We start from the raw sequence: 22,890 nt of genomic DNA, 5'->3' as shown, positions 1-22,890 counted from the left end.
TTGTCATAGTCTTGAAATTCTTAATTATTGAGCCAGGGGCCCCTTGCTTTTCTTTTGCTGCTGGGCCTGGCAAACAGTGTAGCCAGTGCTGGAGTTTTTTGGAGTTTTTTTTAAAGATTTTTTTTTTTTTCTGATGTGGACCATTTTTAAAGTCTTTATTGAATTTGTTACGATATTGCTTCTGCTTTATGTTTTGGTGTTTTGGCCTGGAGGCATGTGGGATCTTAGCTCCCTGACCAGGGAATGAACCTGCACCCCCTGCTTTGGTAGGCGAAGTGTTAACCATTGGATCTCCAGGGAAGTCCCAATGCTGGAGTTTAAAACCAGCATGATTTACTATATTATGTTAGTTTCAGTTGTACAGCAGTGTGATTCAGTATTTTTACGGTTTATACTCCATTAAAAGTTGTTACAAGATAACAGGTATAACTTCCTGTGCTATACAATATATTCTTGTTGCTTATCCATTTTATACATAGTAGCTTGTCTCTCTTAATCCCCTGCACCTAGCCTGCCCCTCTCCCCTTCCCTCTCCCCACTGGTAACCACGGGTTTGTTTGCCATATCTGTGAGTTTGTTTCTGTGTTGCTATATACATTCATTTGTATTTTTTTTTTTTTTTTTTTTTTTTTTTGCGGTACGCGGGCCTCTCACCGCTGTGGCCTCTCCCGCCGCGGAGCACAGGCTCCAGACGCGCAGGCACAGCGGCCATGGCCCACGGGCCCACCCGCTCCGCGGCACGTGGGATCCTCCCAGACCGGGGCACGAACCCGCGTCCCCTGCCTCGGCAGGCGGACTCCCAACCGCTGAGCCACCAGGGAAGCCCCCATTTGTATTATTTTTAGATTCTGTAAAGATGTGATATCATACGCTGTCTTTCTCTGACTTATTTCACTGAGCATAATGCTCTCCAGGTCCATCCATGTTGCTGCAAATGGCCGAATTTCATTCTTTTTATGGCTGAGTAGTATTCCATTGCATATGTGTGTGTGTGTGTGTGTGTATACACACATACATATATACACACCACATCTTTATCCATTTGTCTGTTGATGGATGCTTAGGTTGCTTTTATATCTGGACTATTGGAAATAGTGCTGCTATAAACATTGGGGTGCATGTATCTTTTCAAATTAGTGTTTTCATTTTTGGATTGTAGCTATGGTGGGTTCTATTATGATCGTTAAGATTTTCTCTTGTAATAATTGAAGTGTGTTTCTCAGTAAAAATGGAAAGAAATGCCAGCCCAAACGATCCAAGGTCATTAAACCCAGAGGAGAGGGTGAAGGGGCTCCTTTAACTCGTACTAGGCTGTGAGTTGTTTCTGAGCTTTGGGTTTTGCTCCCGTGCAGTTCAGCAGTTTTCAGCCTTGTTGGTCTCAGGACCCTTTTATACTCATGATTATTGAGGACCCCAAGGGCTTATATTTTGTGGGTTTCATCTATGGATATTTACCATATTAAAAATTAAGACTGAGCAAATTTTAGTTATTAATTTATCTAAAAAGATCAGTAGTAAACTCATTACGTAGTATCATAAATACATTTTTAATCAAAAAATGGTGAGAAGAGTGTCATTGCTTTACATTATTCAAATCTTTTTAATGTCTGGGTTAAAAGACAGTGGGATTCTCATATCTGCTTCTGCATTCATTCTATTACCATATGTCATTTTGGTTGAAGTACATGAAGAAAATCCAGCCTCTCACAGATGCACAGTTGGAAAAGGGAGGAGAGTTTTAATAGCCCCTTCAGGAAATTGTGGGTTGTCTTCTTGACAAGCAGTAGTTTCTTAAAGGTTAGTTGCAATGTGGAATCTGAAACCATATTAATGAATTTTCATAATCTATGTAATAGAGTCTATTCTATTACATCAAAACCCACTGTTCTGTCTTACACTTTTAAGTGGATCTTTAACCCATGCATGATTTTGTAACATCCTGCATTGGTCATTTGGAAAATGTCAGGTCAATGATTTATGCAGATCGTCCAAACGTTGGCACGCCTCATTCTACAATATCCAGAAAGCTCAATTGCATTTATTAATAACACTACCATCTCCCCTGGAGAAGTCTCTTAAGTATTGGGAAGCTGTCACGCTCATTGTGGCAGATACAGCTTCTCCAAAATGCTAATTTTAACTCGAAAACTCAAATTTTATCATTGGCAAGAAGTCCAGTCAGTTGTTTTCCTTGAACTGACAGATCCACTTCGTTCAGTTTGGAAAAAACATCTGCCAGATACCCAAGTCTGAGTAACCACAGTTTTTTAGTTTTTCAACGTTTTACTTAAAAAGGCAGCTCAGTCCCACAAGTGCCTTTGCTCAAGAATACTGTCATAAGTTGGCATACAAACAGAAGTATTTTATGTGTACTTCTTGTTTCATCACACAGGATATTCAAAAGACATGTCCTCAAGGGTTGAGATGGAATAAAATGAATACATTTTGCTGTGCCATCAAAGACACGCTTAGGTGAAACTGGCTTTTGCCCCTGGAGCAGAAGTTTGGCTGAGTCTGCCACTGCCTTGATGTGGGCTCAGATGCTGGGGTCTCCCAGTGTGCTGACAGTACAGGGCACAGGCAGCAGTGGCTGAAAATCAGATGATGCTCTAGTGTTACTGTGAAATGGTTTGCTCTTGTAGGCTCCCTGAAAAGGTTGCCAGGACCCTCAGGAGTCCTCTGACCACACTTCGAGACTGTTGTAAGGCTCTGCTATAATCCACAGATCCTTAGGAATGCTAAGTGACAGAGACAGGGACGGCTGAGCTTCATAGGATTTATGACCATAACCTCACCCCCTCTTCTGGTCCCAATTTCAACACACAAACCATCCCCTAGAGGGAAAGTTTTCTTAACCACCCACTTCCCAGCAGGAAAATAATAAACCATTACCACTTTTCTTTTAAATTTTTGATATTTGGGAAAAAAAGTAGAAATACCAAGTTGTCATTATTTTTTGCCACTCCCGTGTGTGTGTGTGTGCGCGCGCACGTGTGCGTGTGCGTGTTTGTGATTTTCCTCCCAGATATGCAGATCTACATACCTGAATATACCTTTAACAATCACCAACCAACATGTCGAGGCAGTTTGGCATAGACTAATACCCTTTTCATGGTATTACTTTAGACTTAAAAATAAACGATTTGAAAGCATTCTTCCCTCAGGCCAAACGTAGTTCTTCTGGACGCTGCTTACTCTCTCGGGTGAAAGGAAATTTGAGCATGGTTAAATGAGAAACTTAACATTTCCTGTAACTAGTGTCCCATCCCTATGACTAAATCGTTCAACCAAGAGGTGTCAGAAGGTATAGACATCTTTCTTTATTATCTAGTCTACGGCCATAAACTACAATAAAAAATCTTGGCCCAATACTCACAGGCATGTATATGTAATTATGATGGATTTCTTGAAACAATAACTACCCTCAACAACCTGCAATGCAAAGTGATATTTCTATGATATTTCATGTTAAACTAAGTTAGTCCTGACCCATTAAACTGCTTTCATGAGCCATGAATGGGTCACAGTTTACCGTTTTAAAAATGCTGGTTTAGACTTGCATTCATGTCTCACATTCAGTAAAATTGAAAAAAAAGAAAAAAGACTTGCATTCTTACCACCTGCTTTGTCCTGTTCCAGGTAGAGCAGATGTGCTTGTGGGGCAGTTACCAGGGGCTGTTTCTCTCATCCTGCTGACTCCCCTTATGGCTTCGATAAGAGGACCCCGTCTTCCCACTGAAAGTCTCCTCCTTTTGCCCTGTGACCTCCAGCCCTGGGTCTCTGTCTCTTGGTGCCGACTCTTCTTTTCCTCCTGGACCAGTTTTCCCAAAGTGCAGGGTGAGCCACTGTGGCATGCCAGATGACTTCAGGCCAGTATAAGGATGAACATTTTTACAGCAACATATTTGTGAATCAGGAAAAAAATATCAAGAATATCCAAACCTATGATTTCATGGAATTTTGGCTAAAGACTAGTTTTTTGGGGCTTCCCTGGTGGCGCAGTGGTTGAGAGTCCGCCTGCCAATGCAGGGGACGCGGGTTCATGCCCCGGTCCAGGAAGACCCCACATGCCGCGGAGCGGCTGGGCCCGTGAGCCATGGCCGCTGAGCCTGCGCGTCCGGAGCCTGTGCTCCGCAATGGGAGAGGCCACAACAGTGAGAGGCCCGCGTACCACAAAAAAAAAAAAAAAAAAAAGACTAGTTTTTTTTTTAAGTCAATTTAAATAATTGTAGAGTTTGTATGGGGACATGACAAAAATCATAAAAATAGCACCTGACTGAAGTTTGGGAAGCACAGCTGATGAATCAAAAAACCTCTGTCACCCCACCCACTCCTCCTTTCCTGCAGAGAGCCACAAACTCACAGCTACCCTACTTACATCCTGAAAGGTGCTTCTTGGAGAGCCAGTCAGCATCTGAGGTTTAGCAGCTTTATCACAGCATTTCTCCTTCTTACCTCAAACAGGCTCATCCTGCCAATTTCCCCTGATATTCCAGTCTCTTTTCTGTTTATTTCCTAATCCACTGAAATACTAAGTCCAAATTAGTTTTACCTCTGTGATACTTCTCAGACTTGCTTAATTTCTACATTTGTTGTAAAGATATCTGAAATAGTCTTGCTGCTTCCAGGCCCTCCCGTATCCAACCCTTTCCACTCTACACAGATATTAAAATCTTTTCATATCGCCAAAAACAGTTTGAGGAAATTGACATTCACTCCTTATATCCTATGTTTGAAATCTAATTCCATTCCATTAGCTTCCAGTGGTCTCCACCAATCTTTCTTTAACTTCTCTGCCAGGACACTCCACTCTCTACAAGGACCTACTGTATAGCAGAAGGAACTATACTCCATGTCTTGTAATAATCTATAATGGAAAAGAATCCAAAAGAATACACACACACACACATACACACACATATATATAACTGAGTCACTTTGCTGTGCACCTGAAACTAACACAACATTGTAAATCAACTATATATCAATAAAAATTAAAAAACAAAACCAAAAAACACTCCACTCTCAGCTAAATGCCGTTCGCCTGCTGTGTCCTGCAAGTGTCTTTACCTTCAGGGCTTGGCCTCTGCCGTAGCCATTCTCTGAGATGCTGTCCTTTCCTTGCTTCCTTCAAAGTCTGCCTCAATACTTCACTGTAGGAACTCTCTCTCCGAGTACCTTAGCATTTGTGTCCACTATTCAGTTGCTATAGTTTTGTGTTTTATTTTAATTTAAAGTACTTTGTAATTTTTTACAGTTACATATGAAGAAATGCAGTTTCCACAATTAGACTATAATCTTCACTGAATTAGAATATCATCTCCTGGCGGCAGGGCCTGTATCTAATATAATAACCAAATATCACTTAGAATGTTTTTGGCTGCGAAGTAACAGAAAACTCCAACTCAAAACGAGTTGAAGGACAAAGACATCTGTTGTCTCATCTTACAGGTCCAGAGGTAGGACAGACCCCAGGCAAGGTGAGATAGAGGCCTGCTCAGTGATATCACCAAGGACCCAAGCTCTTTCTCTCAGCACTGGCTTCCTCTGAAGGCTGGTCCTCAACAGCAGTCAGGGTTACATGCTGTCTGTGGCAAGAATAGGGGACGGGCGGGGACGTCAACACGTGCACATGGGCACTGGCCCTCTTCAACCGTAAGTCTTTCCCTTTAGTCCAGAGGGACTAGCTTGAGAAAGATTGTCACCATCACGACTTGTGTAAGGAAACAGTATATACTGCAACAGAATTAGTGGGGTATTCTGGAAAGGAAGGTGGTGGGAGAGGAATGGATGCCAAGCAGGCAACCAATTGTATCCACTACAGTTAAGTACAATGTGCCACACACGGAGGGCTACACATTGCCGACAATTGAGTCTAAGGTGGGGAATATATACACATATGTATACATATATATTCGTACATATCATTACATATATACTACATAACATTACACATATACGGGTATATATGGTACATACATAATATCACGCAGAGCAACAGAAATATCATTTTCTCTGAATAAACAAAATGATATATTTAGATAAGAATCAGAGTGTATGTATAATACACTAAACACATAAATATGGGTAAGGTTATACATTATCAGGGGCTGCAAAGTAAAGAACTAAAAGTGAGAGGCACTAGATGACATGATTACTTATGTAGAAAATCCTAACTCATCAACAAAACATCCACTAGAACTTACAAGTAAATTTATCAAGGTCACAGGATACAAGGTTAATGTACAAAATCAATTGTGTCCTTATGTTAACAGCAAACAATTGGGAAATGAAATTTTAAAAACAGTTTCATTTACAAGAGCATCAAAAAGCATAACATACCTAGGAATAAATTTAACAAAAGACATGTAAGACCTCTACACTGAAAATTACAAATGATTGCTGAGAGAAATCAAAGAAGACACAAATAAACAGAAAGATATAACATGATCATGAATTAGAAGACTCAATATTGTTAAGATGTGACTTCTTCCCAAATTGACCTACAGATCAAATGCAATCCCAACCAAAATTCCAGTGGCCTTTTTTAAAAAAAAATTCCCAAACTGTAATAAAAGATTTAGAGGAGCCAAAACAATTTTTTAAATGAACAACAAAGTTAGAGAATGTTCACTACCTGATTTCAGGACTTGCTATAGAGCTATAAGAATCAAGCCAGGATGGCCATGATGAAAGTATAGAAATAGATCAATGACCAGAATAGAGAGTCTAGACCTAGACCCCACATATATGGTCAATAGATTTTATTTATTTTTTCTTTATTTTATTGAACTATAGTTGATTTACAATGTTGTGTTAGTTTCTGCTGTACAGCAAAGCAATTCAGTTTATATATATATATATATATATATATTTATTTATTTATTTATTTTTATTTATATTTATATATTCTTTTTCTTACTCTTTTCCATTATGGTTTATCACAGAATATCGAATATATAGTTCCCTGTGCTCTACAGTAGGACCTTGTTGTTTATCCATCCTATATATAATAGTTTGCATCTTCTAATCCCAAACTCCCAATCCTTCCCTCCCTGCCCCCTTGGCAACGACAAGTCTGTTCTCTATGTCTGTGAGTGTTTCTGTTTCATAGATAAATTTATTTGTGTCATATTTTAGATTCCACATATAAGTGATATCATATGATATTTGTCTTTCTCTGACTTCACTTAGTGTGATCATCTCTAGGTCCATCCATGTTACTGCAGATGACATTATTTCATTCCTTTTTATGGCTGAGAAGTATTCCATTTTATAATATATGTACCACATCTTCTTTATCCATTCATCTGTTGAAGCACATGTAGGTTGTTTCCATGTCTTGGCTATGGTGATGTGGTCAGTCGATTTTAGATGAAGGTGCTAAGGTAGTTCAATGGGGAAAATAAAGTCTTTTTAACAAGCAATGTGGAACAACTGGATATCAGTATGGAAAAAAAGAACCTAAACCCTTACCACACATTATAAAAAATTAAACCAAAACAGATCATAGACCTAATGTCAAAGTCAAAATATAAAGTTTCTAGAAAGAAACACTGGAAAAAATCTTCACAGTCTTGGGGGAAGCAAGGGTTTCTTAGATAGAACACAAAAAGCATGAATCATAAAAGGATGGATTGGATCTCATTGAAATATTTAAATTTTGCTCTTTGAAAAATATGGTTAGGAATATGAAAACACAAGCCACAGAATGGGATAAAATGTTCACAATACATGTATCTGACAGAGAACTTGTATCCTAACTATATTTTTAAAAACTCATTGTATTATCTATTTCTGTGTAACAAATTACCACAAACTTAGCAGCTTAAAGCACGTATTTATGATCTCACACTTTCTGTGGGTCAGACGTCCAGGCACAGCTTAGTTGGGTCTCCTGTCTCAGAGTCTTTTATGAAACTGCAGTCAAGACATCAGCCAGGGCTGGGATGTCATCTGAAGGCCTGACTGGGGAGGGATCCATTTCCAAGATCATGTGGTTGATGGCAGACTGTTGGACTGAGGGCCTCAGTTCCTTTCCTAATGGCCTCTCCAACATGGTAGCTTGCTTCTTCATCAAAGCCAGCAAGGGAGAGAGTGTGCTAGTATGAGAGAAGCCACAGTCTTATGTAGCCTAATCATGGAAGTGATTGCCCATCACCTTTGCTGTGTTTTGTCTGTTAGAAACAAGTCACTAGATCCAGCTCACATTCAAGGGGAAGAAGTACCAGGGTCTTTGCAACAGTTACAGAAACATTAAGTATTATGACACATGTTATCTTTTTAGCTATTTTTAATAGTCATCTATTTTCACTCTTAATAAGCTTGTAAAATCATGATTGAACCAGCTTTAAACTGTCATTATGACATTTTTTTTATTATCTGACTGAAATTATTGAGGCAGATATTGTATTAATGGTCATAATATAATTAAATAGATGTACTATGAAAAAAAAAAGTCTGCCACATTCATACAACCCAATATGGACAAAAAAATCCAGTCAAAAAAATGGGCAAAAGATTTGTATAGTCACTTCACAAAAGAAGATCTATGAATGGCCAATAAACACATAAAGAGATATAATTAGTCCTCAAGGAAATGCAAATTAAAACCACAATGTGAGAAACCATTATATACCCACTACAATAGCTAAAAATAAAAAATTCTTTAAAAAGTTAACCACATGACCCAGTCATTCTACTGTTTGCTGTTTATCTAAGAGACATGAAAATGTGTCCACACAAAGACTTGACTGTGTATATTTATAGCAGTTTTATTCACAATGGTCAAAAATTAGAAACTTCCCAAATATCCATCAAACAGGTGAATGGTGAGACAAAATACGGCACATCCATACAATGGAATACTACCCAGCAATAAAAATGAACAAACTACTGATACACCGAACAATGTGGATGAATCTCAGAATCATTACGCTAAGTGAAATAATCCAGGTGCAAAAGAGTGTATCCTGTATGATTCCATGTATATAAAATTCTAGAAAATATCTGTAGTAACAAAAAGTAAATCACTGGTTTCCTGAGACTTTGGATGGAAGTATGAATGAACCCCAAAGGAGCACAAGGAAGCTTTTGGGGAGATAATAAAAATGTGTTGTATCTTGATCATAGTAGTCATTTCAAGTTGACACATAAAATTGTACAGTTGAAATGGATACGGTTTATCGTAGGTAAATTATATCACAATAAAATAGTGACACAAAAAATCTTTCTCCTAACCTAAGATTGACATGTTGAGGTCCTACACCTGCATTTAGTTCGCATTGTGTCCCCACTTCAGCCACATCCATCCTGATTAGCTACATAGCACCAGAGAGAGTGAATAAAGATCACAGAATTCCCCAGAGCCAAGTGCAGAAGGTGCAGCAGAAGCATTAACAGGTCCCTTTAATTTCAGCTTGACTCTATTGCACTTCCTTTGGATCGCTTTACGTACACCACAATGGAACAAAAATGGAAGTAATCTGTCTCAATCATTTCTGTAAATTTTCACCAGTTTCTGACCAGAGTTTCCATAAATGAAGGGATAAAAAGGGCTGAAAAAACTATTAACAGTAGTCTGTTCTGGGAAGGGTTAACGAGTAGGCCAGTTATAGGGGAGAGAGCAGAGAACAATAAAGAAAGACTTTATATCATTTTGGAGGTTGCTTTATAATAGAAATACAAATTTCTATTCTGAAATACAAATTTCAAAGTTTATGGCTTGATGCAGTAAGAATCGAAAGGTTAATTGAACTGGCTGAGCAATACTTATTTTTTTAATTTGCACAGTATTATGGGATAATAAGAGTTGTCAACATAATGAAATGTATTTAGCTCCCCAGTAAGTCGTGTTAAACACAAACCTGATAATCAAAGATTTCAATTAGCAAAAAATAAAAACTAATTTGGATTGATTTGTGAAAGGCAAGAGACATACATATTCTAGACCCCGACTAATGAGCTCCACAGAACCAGGATTTGAAGAGTAACAAATAAACGCTATGTGTGTTCAGGGTTCCTACTTCATATCTTTGATGTGAATTTCTAATCACACCAGATATTTAAATGACTCACCTTCTGTGGTTCCTGGCACATAGCAGATAGTAAATATTTGCTGAATGACTATCTTCAAAATCTTAACATTGTCTACTTTTTGGAACGTAGAAGATAATTTAACAGAAGCCAGACAAAAAGAATTTTTTTTTGTTTAGTCCATTTTCTTCATCCCTTATTTAATAATACCTCCTTTGGAACAGTTCAGCTGACTCACTGAACTGTAGAATTGGTTGCCATACTCTCTGAAAAGATCCTGTGGAATAAATGCTCTTTAAAGGAAATCATAAATAAATGTTAGGAAGGAACCAGCTTTATTTTATACTATCTGAAATTGTTATTTAGAAAACTATCAAAATGAACAAAACCTTTCCCCAAAATATAATGATTAAAATCGATCAGAAGAATTAATAGTTGTGGTGTTAAATATCTTATATTTTTGAGTTTTTATCAAATTTCGACACCACTTTAAAAGATCCATTGTTCTCACTTAACAGAAAGTAAAATTGTAGGATGACAGCAAGAGCTGCCAAAGCTCTCCGCCAATATCCAAACCAGGATGCAAAGTGCCGTCCACAGCCTGCAGTCCGCAGAGAGAGTCTGAAAGAGCACAGTCACTTTCTTTTTTCTTCAAAATACCAGCTCCAACGCTTAAGGGAATGTGGGTATAATTATTTCTAAATAGAAATGAGGTCCAGGAAAAGCAGGAGTAAATGGAATGAAATCATCTCTGAACCCATTTATGCTGTTAAAATCATCTGCTTACCCACCATGTTTTGTTTGTTTGTTTGTTTGTTTTTTGTGGTACGTGGGCCTCTCACTGTTGTGGCCTCTCCCGCTGCGGAGCACAGGCTCCGGATGCGCAGGCTCAGCGGCCATGGCTCACGGGCCCAGCCGCTCCGCGGCATGTGGGATCTTCCCGGACCGGGGCACGAACCCGTGTGCCCTGCATCGGCAGGCGGGCTCTCAACCACTGCGCCACCAGGGAAGCCCACCCACCGTGTTTTTAACTGATTTCCTAAAAGCAAACAATTCATTTCACTCAACTATTTTTGCAATGCCTACTATGTGTCAGGCACAGGCAATACAAAGATGATCAGACAGGGTCATTCTGCCGCTTCAAAGAGTTTATGGCATTTAGGGGAGACAGAAGAGTAAATCCCAATTCCGTGTTAACTGCCTTAGAGAAGCATGTGGGTTCAGAGAAGCAATTAACCAGGTAAGTTGTGAGAAGAGGTCAAGAAGCAGGAAAGGCTGCCTGGTGAAGACTGAGCCTTCTTTTTAAAACTCATTCTTTTTTTTTTTTTTTTTTTTTTTAATAGGCAAACCTTGAATTTACTTTAGATCGCATCTTTGCAAATAAAAATTCTTAATGGAAATTTTCTTAAATTAAGATCCCAGGGAAAAATAGAACCAAATGATAAAACCTCTGATGAGTATGAGGGCTGATTTTTCTTTTTTGTTTTTTTTTTGGCCACGCTGCTCGGCTTGCGGGATCTTAGTTCCCCCATCAGGGATCAAACCCACGCCCCGGCAGTGAAAGTGCCGAGTCCTAACCACTGGACCAGCAGGGAATTCTGTGCTTTTTCAATACATTGATGATTATTGGTCAGGCTTCTCCACTCAGATGAAAGTATCTAGTTTTAGCATCTTTTTTTTTTTTCCTCGACTAGTTCTTAACATGACTAGAAAGTTCTTCTCATCTTAAAAGTCAATCTTAAAGGAGTGCGTAGGAACTAGCCAAGTGACAGAAGTAGGAAGGGAGGCCAGAATATTAAACTCTTCGTGCCGTGAGCAGAGTATATTCCAGGAGCAAAGCATCAGGGCTCCCGTGTACGGGATGCAGGGGGGGTTAGCAAGCAAAGGTGAAGAAATAAAATGATCAGGTCCTGCTCGGGGCTGAAGAGTTTGCACGACATTCCTAAAGGTTCCTGAGAGTCACTGGATGGTTCTAAACAGAATAACAAGAACAAGTCTGTGTTTAAAAGGAGCTCTGGCTCCAGGGTAGGGAACGGACTAGAAAAGGGCAAGATGGGAGAAACTGGAGCTGTTCCAACAACGAGCCTAGCTGAGGAGAATGGTGGAGACAGAGACACCTTGGGCAGTGTCCAAGGACCCTGAGATAAACCAAGAGGACCCAGGGACCATTTGCGATGGATGAGTTTGAATTGCCCGTAGAAAATTCAAACGGAGATGACCAGGAAGCAGTCTGGAGCTCAGGAGAGCTCTGAGCTTGTGGCTGAGGCTTGAAGGCCATCAGCACAGGCATGGGGGTGAAGGCTGGCTAGAGAGAGCAGAACGAGAGGTAGGACGGGGTGCAACGCACATCTCCTGCCCGCACAGGTGGAGTTTCCCGTCCCACCTTTGCTACCACACAGAGGACGTCTTTGCATGGCACCAGAGCTCACAGAAGACAGCAGGGGGAAACATCGACGCTTCTAAATTATTCAGGAGCTCCTTATCCAGTATTTAAGGTTGATTGATTTCTTGCAGTAGCTATTTAATATTGAAAAAAACAAACAACAAAAAAAGGCAAAGTGAACTCATATCCGACCTCATTGCGTAAAGGAACGCTTTTTTGGCAGTCGTTTTATGACTAAGCTTGCAGGCTGATGTTTCCCCTTCCGATAGTCATTCAAAACACTGGGCACAATTATGTAAGACAGTCCTTAATAATTTAGTATTTTTCACCAACCAAAAAGTCACACTTGTAATGGCTCCATGTATTTCAGGCATTCTTTCAGTAAAGTTCAACTCTGTTCCCTCCCATCACCCTGGAGTCCGGTCATCCCAGACTGGCTGCAGAAGCTGATGGGATACAGGTAGAAATACCACGAATCTGCACAAGGTCCAGCAAGGACAACCTGGCACCTGTCTACCATGATATTGCCAGTTTAGTGCTCGAGAGAGGTGAGGTAGCATTGCAGTTCAAGCCCCTTCTTTTCGCACGCAGGACATGGCCCGAGCACTTCCTCTCTGCTCTCCTCCTCTCCTGGCTTCCCTGCCTGCCTGAAATTGCTAAAATTAAGTCTGGCGTGTAAGTCTGTTGAGACTTTAAGAAAACATCACCATGAAAAGGCAACCGATGGCTTTTCGGCCGGAACCGCATCTTCCAGTAATTCGCCAAAATGACCAACACAAAGGGAAAGAGGAGGGGCACCCGCTACATGTTCTCTAGGCCGTTTAGAAAACATGGCGTTGTTCCTTTGGCCACATACCTGCGAATCTACAAGATATCTACAAGATATCTACAAGATATCAAGGGAATGGGCACTGTTCAAAAAGGAATGCCCCACAAATGTTACCATGGCAAAACTGGGAGAGTCTACAATGTTACCCAGCATGCTGTTGGCATCATTGTAAACAAACAAGGGCAAGACTCTTGCCAAGAGAATTAATGTGCGTATCGAGCATATTAAGCACTCTAAGAGCCGGGATAGCTTCCTGAAACGGGTGAAGGAAAATGATCAGAAAAAGAAGGAAGCCAAAGAGAAAGGTCCTTGGGTTCAACTGAAGCGCCAGCCTGCTCCACCCAGAGAAGCACACTTCGTGAGACCCAATGGAAAGGAGCCTGAACTGTTGGAGCCCATTCCCTATGAATTCATGGCATGATGGGTGTAAACAAAATAAAAGACCTGGACTGTATAAATGTTTCTCTTAATTGAGTAGAAGTGTATGACCCCCTTCCCCAAACAAATATTTAAAGCACACTTTAATTGTGTCCGAATTCAGTGGGTGACATCTTTTTACTTTTCAAATTTAGTGGTTTTTATTCCTGAAAGATGTGAGGTAGTTTGTTGTGCAGTATACTCCATTGGTTAATAAACTGCTAGATATTACTTATAAAAAAAAAGGCAACCGATGGCCACCAGCTTCAAATTATTTGTGCAAACCAATCCATCAGTCATTTCAGCCTGTCGACATTTCTGTGCATGTCTGAAAAGCTTCGCAGGGCTTTAGGTCCCTGAAATTGACTTCGTGTGTCATAGGACAATGTCACCTGCCTCTTTCTGGTGTCCTAGGACTACGCTCCTTTCTAAGGAAGAAAGCATGAGATGTCTTACAAAGTGAAAACAACCCGTGGAAATAAATTCAGCCTCACTAGCGTATTATATAGAGACGTTTTTATTTTAGTCTACTTCTGTACACCCATTATCAAGTGAAGTAAAATTAAGAGACTCACATTAATTTGTTTCCATTTCTATTCTCTACCAACGTGGACAGCAATAGGTACAGGACATTTTGGTCTGAGGACCACTTTTGCGGAGTTCACAGCCTCCAGAAATACATACACCCGCTGGCTGCCCATTTCTGCCTCCCAAGAAACAACTCATCAGCATTACAGTGAAATTGATGGTGCTCCTAGTAAATATCAATGCGGGATTTCTTTTTTAAAGAATGCCAGACTTACACTGCAGGAAATTCAAGTGTAGACTTTTCCAGCATTAGGAGGATTGACACTTCCACTATGTACTACCAAACTTTTTTTTAATTAGACTTTTTATTTTGAGACCATTGTGTGTTCACATGAAGTTTTTAGAGATAATACAGCAATCCTGCATGCCCTTCACCTAGTTCCCTTAATGGTAACATCTTGCAAAACTACAGTACAGGAGAAATTGGAAACTTCGTACATTACTGGTGAAAATGTAAAAAGGTGCAGTCACTGTGGAAAACAGTTTGGCAGTTTCTCAAAATGTTAAATATAGAGTTACCATATGACCCAGAAATTCCATTCCCGGATCTATACCTAACAGAAATGAAAACATACTTCCACACAAACATGAATGTTTGTGTACATGAATGTTTATGGCAGCAATATTCATATTCACAATAGCCCAAAAGTGAAAATTACCCAAGCATCCATCAACTGATAAATGGATAAATAAAATGTGGTATATCCATACAATGGAATGTTTTTCAGCCATAAAAAGAAATTAAGTGCCAATAAATGTTACAACATGGATGAACCTTGAATACATTATGCTGAGTGAAAGAAGCCAGAGATGAAAGACCACATACTGTATGATTCCATTTATATGAAATGTCCAGAATAGGCAAATCTATAGAGACAGAAAATAGATTGGTGGTTGCCTAGGAGTGAGCATGGGGGTTAAGGGAGTAATAGGCAGTGACTGGTAATGGGTATGGGGCTTGTCTCTGGGATAATGAAAATGCTGTAAACACAGATGGTTGCACAACCCTGTGTATATACTGAAAATCATATTTCATGTTATGTGAACTGTATCTCAATAAAGATTTTTTTTCTAAATGAGCCCCAGTTGTCGTTTCCTCCACAGAATTAAATCAGCTTGGCTTGACTCATGGGGGAAAATATAGTATGATAACACAAGCAGAATATTGACTTTGAAACAGTCAAGATACAGAACAGACCCATCACCACAAGGGTCCCTCATGTTGCCCTTTTATAGCCACAGGTACCTCTGTTCCCCCACCCGCATCCCTGACCCCTAGCATCCACTAATCTGTTCTCCACTTCTATACTTTTTTTCATTTCAAGAATGTTATATAAATGGAATCATACAGTATATAACCTTTAGGGATTGGCTTTTTTCACTCAGCATACTTCCCCGGACATTCATGCACGTGGTTGTATGTATCGATAGCTCATTGGTTTTTACTGCTGAGTAGTATTCCACAGTATAGATGTAACCTTGTTTGTTGAATGACATCTGTTATTTCCAGTTTGGGCTGGTACAAATGAAGCTGATGTGAACATTCATACATAGGTTTTTGGTTTTGGTTTTGGTTTTAACATCTTTATTGGAGTATAATTGGTTTACAATGGTGTGTTAGTTTCTGCTATAACAAAGTCAATCAGCTGTACGTATACATATATCCCCATATCCCCTACCTCTTGCGTCTCCCTCCCACCCTCTCTATCCCACCCCTCTAGGTGGACACAAGCACCGAGCTGACCTCCCTGTGCTATGCGGCTGCTTCCCACCAGCTATCTATTTTACGTTTGGTAGCGTATATATGTCCATGCCTCTCTCTCACTTCATCCCAGCTTACCCTTCCTTCTCCCTGTGTCCTCAAGTTCATTCTCTGCGTCTGCATCTCTATTCCTCTCTTGCCCCTACGTTCTTCAGAACCATTTTTTTCTTTTTTAGATTCCATATATATGTGTTAGCATATGGTATTTGTTTTTCTCTTTCTGACTTACTTCACTCTGTATGACAGACTCTAGGTCCATCCACCTCACTACAAATAACTCAATTTCCTTTCTTTTTATGGCCGGGTAATATTCCATTGTATATATGTGCCACATCTTCTTTATCCATTCATCTGTCGATGGACACTTAGGTTGCTTCCATGTCCTAGCTATTGTAAAGAGAACTGCAATGAACGTTGTGGTACGTGACTCTTTTTGAATTATGGTTTTCTCAGGGTATATGCCCAGTAGTGGGATTGCTGAGTCATATGGTAGTTCTATTTTTAGTTTTTTAAGGAACCTCCATACTGTTCTCCATAGTGGCTGTATCAATTTACATTCCCACCAACAGTGCAAGAGGGTTCCCTTTTCTCCACATCCTCTCCAGCATTTGTTGTCTGCAGATTTTCTGATGATGGCCATTCTGACTGGTGTGAGGTGATACCTCATTGTAGTTTTGATTTGCATTTCTCTAATGATTAGTGATGTTGAGCATCCTTTCATGTGTTTGTTGGCAATCTGTATATCTTCTTTGGAGAAATGTTGATTTAGGTCTTCTGCCCATTTTTGGATTAGGTTGTTTGTTTGTTTGTTTTAGATTTATTTATTTATCTTTGGCAGCATTGGGTCTTTGTTGCTGCACGTGGGCTTTCTCTAGTTGCGGCGAGTGGGAGCTTCTCTTCTTTATGATGCACCGGCTTCTCACTGTGGTGGCTTCTCTTGTTGCGGAGCACAGGCTCTAGACGCACGGGCTTCAGTAGTTGTGGCACGTGGGCCCAGTCATTGTGGCTCGCGGGCTCCAGAGTGCAGGCTCAGTAGTTGTGGCACATGGGCCCAGCCGCCCCACAGCATGTGGGATCTTCCCAGACCACAGCTTGAACCCATGTCCCCCACACTGGCAGGAGGATTCCCAACCACTGCGCCACCAGGGAAGTCCTGTTTGTTTTTTTGATATTGAGCTGCATGAGCTGCTTGTATATTTTGGAGATTAATCCTTTGTCAGTTGCTTCATTTGCAAATATTTTCTCCCATTCTGAGGGGTGTCTTTTTGTCTTGTTTATGGTTTCCTTTGCTGTGCAAAAGCTTTTAAGTTTCATTGGTCCCATTTGTTTATTTTTGTTTTTATTTCCATTTCTCTAGGAGGTGGGTCAAAAAGGATCTTGCTGTGATTTATGCCATAGAGTGTTCTGCCTATGTTTTCCTCTAAGAGTTTTATAGTGTCTGGCCTTACATTTAGGTCTTTAATCCATTTTGAGTTTATTTTTGTGTATGGTGTTAGGAAGTGTTCTAATTTCATTCCTTTACCGTAGCTGTCCAGTTTTCCCAGCACCACTTAGTGAAGAGGCTGTCTTTTCTCCACTGTATATTCTTGCCTCCTTTACCAAAGATAAGGTGACCATATCTGTGTGGGTTTATCTCTGGGCTTTCTATCCTGTTCCATTGATCTATCTTTCTGTTTTTGTGCCAGTACCATACTGTCTTGATTACTGTAGCTCTATAGTATAGTCTGAAGTCAGGGAGCCTGATTCCTCCAGCTCCATTTGTCTTTCTCAAGATTGCTTTGGCAATTCAGGGTCTTTTGTGTTTCCATACAAATTGTGAAATTTTTTGTTCAAGTTCTGTGAAAAATGCCATTGGTAGTTTGATAGGGATTGCATTGAATCTGTAGATTGCTTTGGGTAGTAGAGTCATTTTCACAATGTTGATTCTTCCAATCCAAGAACGTGATATATCCCTCCATCTGTTTGTATCATCTTTAATTTCTTTCATCAGTGTCTTATAGTTTTCTGCATACAGGTCTTTTGTCTCCTTAGGTAGGTTTATTCCTAGGTATTTTATTCTTTTTGTTGCAGTGGTAAATGGGAGTGTTTCTTCAATTTCTCTTTCAGATTTTTCATCATTAGTGTATAGGAATGCAAGAGATTTCTGTGCATTAATTTTGTATCGTGATACTTTACCAAATTCATCGATTAGCTCTAGTAGTTTTCTGGTAGCATCTTTAGGATTCTCTATGTCCAGTATCATGTCATCTGCAAACAGTGACAGTTTTACTTCTTCTTTTCTGATTTGGATTCCTTTTATTTTGTTTTCTTCTCTGATTGCTGTGGCTAAAACTTCCAAAACTATGTTGAATAATAGTGGTAAGAGTGGGCAACCTTGTCTTGTTCCTGATCTTAGTGGAAGTGGTTTCAGTTTTTCACCATTGAGGACGATGTTGGCTTTGGGTTTGTCATATATGGCCTTTATTATGTTGAGGTAAGTTCCGTCTATGCCTACTTTCTGGAGGGTTTTTATCATAAATGGGTGTTGAACTTTGTCAAAAGCTTTCTCTGCATCTATTGAGATGATCATATGGTTTTTCTCCTTCAATTTGTTAATATGGTGTATCACATTGATTGATTTGTGTATATTGAAGAATCCTTGCATTCCTGGGATAAGTCCCACTTGATCAGGTGTATGATCCTTTTAATGTCCTGTTGGATTCTGTTTGCTAGTATTTTGTTGAGGATTTTTGCATCTATGTTCATCAGTGATAATGGTCTGCAGTTTTCTTTTTTCGTGACATCTTTGTCTGGTTTTGGCATCAGGGTGATGGTGGCCTCGTAGAATGAGTTTGGGAGTGTTCCTCCCTCTGCTATATTTTGGAAGAGTTTGAGAAGGATAGGTGTTAGCTCTTCTCTAAATGATAGAATTCGCCTGTGAAGTCATCTGGTCCTGGGCTTTTGTTTGTTGGAAGATTTTTAATCAGAGTTTCAACTTCAGTGCTTGTGATTGGTCTGTTCATATTTTCTATTTCTTCCTGGTTCTGTCTCAGAAGGTTGTGCATTTCTAAGAATTTGTCCATTTCTTCCAGGTTGTCCATTTTATTAGCATAGGGTTGCTTGTAGTAATCTCTCATGATCTTTTGTATTTCTGCAGTGTCAGTTTTTACTTCTCCTTTTTCATTTCTAATTCTATTGATTTGAGTCTTCTCCCTTTTTTTCTTGATGAGTCTGGCTAATGGTTTATCAATTTTGTTTATCTTCTCAAAGAACCAGCTTTTAGTTTTATTGATCTTTGCTATCGTTTCCTTCATTTATTTTTCATTTATTTCTGATCTGATCTTTATGATTTCTTTCCTTCTGATAACTTTGGGGGGTTTTTGTTCTTTTTCTCAAATTGCTTTAGGTGTAAGGTTAGGTTGTTTCTTTGAGATGTTTCTTGTTTCTTAAGGTAGGATTGTATTGCTATAAACTTCCCTCTTAGAACTCCTTTTACTGCATCCAGTAGGTTTTGGGTCGTCGTGTTTTCATTGTCATTTGTTTCTGGGTACTTTTTGATTTCCTCTTTGATTTCTTCAGTGATCTCTTGGTTATTAAGTAGTGTATCGTTTAGCCTCCATGTGTTTGTATTTTTTACAGATTTTTTCCTGTAATTCATATTTAGTCTTATAGTGTTGTGGTCAGAAAAGATACTTGATACGATTTCAATTTTCTTAGATTTACCAAGGCTTGACTCATGACCCAAGATATGATCTATCCTGGATAATGTTCCATGAGCACTTGGGAAGAAAGTGTATTCTGTTATTTTTGGATGGAATGTCCTACAAATATCAATTAAGTCCAACTTGTTTAATGTATCATTTAAAGCTTGTGTTTCCTTATTTATTTCCTTATTTATTTATTTTGGATGATCTGTCCATTGGTGAAAGTGGGGTGTTTAACTCCCCTAGTATTATTGTGTTACTGTCGATTTCCCCTTTTATGGCTGTTTGCATTTGCCTTATGTATTGAGGTGCTCCTATGTTGGGTGCATAAATATTTACAATTTTTATATCTTCTTCTTGGATTGATCCCTTGATCATTCTGTAGTGTCCTTCTTTTCTCTTGTAATACTCTTTATTTTAAAGTCTATTTTATCTGATATGAGTATTGCTATTCCAGCTTTCTTTTGGTTTCCATTTGCATGGAATATCTTTTTCCATCCCCTCACTTTCAGTCTGTTTGTGTCCCTAGGTCTGAAGTGGGTCTCTTGTAGACAGCATATATACAGGTCTTGTTTTTGTATCCATTCAGCCAGTCTGTGTCTTTTGGTTGGAGCATTTAATCCATTTACATTTAAGGTAATTATCAGTATGTATGTTTCTATTACCATTTTCTTAATTGTTTTGAGTTTGTTATTGTAGGTCTTTTCCTTCTTTTGTGTTTCCTGCCTAGAGAAGTTCCTTTAGCATTTGTTGTAAAGCTGGTTTGGTGGTGCTGAATTCTCTTAGCTTTTGCTTGTCCGTGAAGGTTTTAATTTGTCTGTAGAATCTTAATGAGATCCTTGCTGGGTAGAGTAATCTTGGTTGTAGGTTTTTCCCTTTCAACACTTTAAATATGTCCTGCCACACCCTTCTGGCTTGCAGAGTTTCTGCTGAAAGATCAGCTATTAGCTTTATGGGGATTCCCTTGTATTTTATTTGTTGCTTTTCACTTGCTGCTTTTTTTTTTTTTTTTTTTTTTTTTTTTGGTGGTACCCGGACCTCTCACTGCCGCGGCCTCTCCCGTTATGGAGCACAGGTGCTCCAGATGCGCAGGCTCAGCGGCCATGGCTCAAGGGGCCCAGCCGCTCCGCGGCATGTGGGATCCTCCCGGACCGGGGCATGAACCCGTGTCCCCTGCATCAGCAGGCAGACTCTCAACCACTGCGCCACCAGGCAAGCCCTCCCTTGCTGCTTTTAATATTTTTTTGTATTTAATTTTTGATAGTCTGATTAATATGTGTCTTGGCATGTTTCTCCTTGGATTTATCCTGTGTGGGACTCTCTGCACTTCCTGGACTTGATTGACTATTTCCTTTCCCATATTAGGGAAGTTTTCAACTATAATCTCTTCAAATATTTTCTCAGTCCCTTTTTTTTTCTCTTCTTCTTCTGGGACCCCTATAATTCGAATGTTGGTGTGTTTAATGTTGTCCCAGAGGTCTCTGAGACTGTCCTCAATTCTTTTCATTCTTTTTTCTTTATTCTGCTCTGCGGTAGTTATTTCCACTGTTTTATCTTCCAGGTCACTTATCCGTTCTTCTGCCTCAGTTATTCTGCTATTGATTCCCTCTAGAGAATTTTTAATTTCATTTATTGTGTTGTTCATTGTTAGTTTGCTCTTTAGTTCTTCTAGGTCCTTGTTAAATGTTTCTTGTATTTTCATCATTCTGTTTCCAAGATTTTGGATCATCTTTACTATCATTACTCTGAATTCCATTTTAGGTAGACTGCCTATTTTCTCTTCATTTGTTTGGTCTGGTGGGTTTTTACCTTGCTCTTTCATCTGCTGTGTATTTCTCTGTCTTCTCATTTTGCTTAACTTACTGTGTTTGGGGTCTCCTTTTCGCAGGCTGCAGGTTCGTAGTTCCCGTTGTTTTTGGTGTCTTCCCCCAGTGGGTAGGGCTGGTTCAGTGGGTTGTATAGGTTTCCTGGTGGAGGGGTCTGGTGGATGAGGCTGGATCTTGTCTTTCTGATGGGCAGGACCGTGTCTGGTGGTGTGTTTTGGGGTGTCTGTGAACTTATTATGATTTTAGGCAGCCTCTCTCTGCTAATGGGTGGGGTTGTGTTCCTGTCTTGCTAGTTGCTTGGCATGGGGTGTCCAGCAATGGAGCTTGCTGGTCGTTAAGTGGAGCTGGGTCTTAGCGTTGAGACAGAGATCTCTGGAAGAGCTCTCACCAACTGATATTACGTGGGGCTGGGAGGTCCCTGGTGGACCAATGTCCTAAACTCGGCTCTCCCACCTCAGAGGCTCAGGCCTGACACCCAGCTGGAGCACCAAGACCATGTCAGCCACACGGCCAGGTACGTGGGGAGTTTCTTGCCTTTTGGGAAGTCTGAGGTCTTCTGCCAGCATTCAGTAGGTGTTCTTTAGGAGTTGTTCCACATGTAGATGTATTTTTGATGTATTTGTGGGGAGGAAGGTGATCTCCATGTCTTATTCCTCCACCATGTTGAAGATCTCCCCCCACCCCCGCCATACATAGGTTTTTGTGTGAACATGTTTCGTTTTCCCTGGGATAAATGCCCAAGAGTGCCATTGATGTGTCATACGGCAGTTGGGAGCTTAGTTTCATAAGAAACTGCAAAATTGTTTCCCAGAGTGGTGGTATGATTTTGCATCCCCACAGCAATGCACAAGTGATTCTGTTTCTCTGCATCCTCACTGGCATTTAGTGTGGTCACTATTTTTATTTTGGCCATTCTAATAGGGGTGTAGTGATAGCTTATTGTGGTTTTGATTTGCGTTTCCCTGATGGCTAATGATGTTGGACATATTTTCATGTGCTTATTTTGCCATCTGTCTATCTTTTTCAGTGAAATGTCTCCATATCTTTTGCCCATGTTCTGATTGGATTGTTTTCTTTTTCTACTATTGAGTTTTTATTTTATTTACTTATTTTTGGCTGCATTGGGTCTTTGTTGCTGCACGCAGGCTTTCTCTAGTTGCGGCGAGCAGGGGCTACTCTTCGCTGCGGTGCCCGGGCTTCTCATTGCAGTGGCTTCTCCTGTTGCGGAGCATGGGCTCCAGGTGTGCAGGCCTCAGCAGTTGAGCTACGTGGGCTCAGTAGTTGTGGCTCGTGGGCTCTAGAGCGCAGGCTCAGTAGTTGTGGCACACAGGTTTAGTTGCTCCACAGCATGTGGGATCTTCCCGGAC

General features: G+C 40.0%; 1 protein-coding gene and 1 pseudogene across 6 annotated transcripts in view; both read left to right on the top strand.

The window, feature by feature from the left end:
* The window catches only part of PRKAG2 (protein kinase AMP-activated non-catalytic subunit gamma 2), a 277,950-nt gene that overhangs the window by 189,125 nt on the left and 65,935 nt on the right, over positions 1 to 22,890 (top strand). The window lies entirely within an intron of this gene.
* LOC308622256 (large ribosomal subunit protein eL21-like) lies at positions 10,988 to 15,882 on the top strand (annotated as a pseudogene). The gene has a single exon. The product of its transcript is annotated as a large ribosomal subunit protein eL21-like (transcript).

Source organism: Mesoplodon bidens (genome assembly GCF_964165515.1).
Source record: "Mesoplodon bidens genome assembly, chromosome: 9".
NCBI lineage: Eukaryota > Metazoa > Chordata > Mammalia > Artiodactyla > Ziphiidae > Mesoplodon > Mesoplodon bidens.
This window is presented reverse-complemented; position numbering and strand designations above follow the sequence as displayed.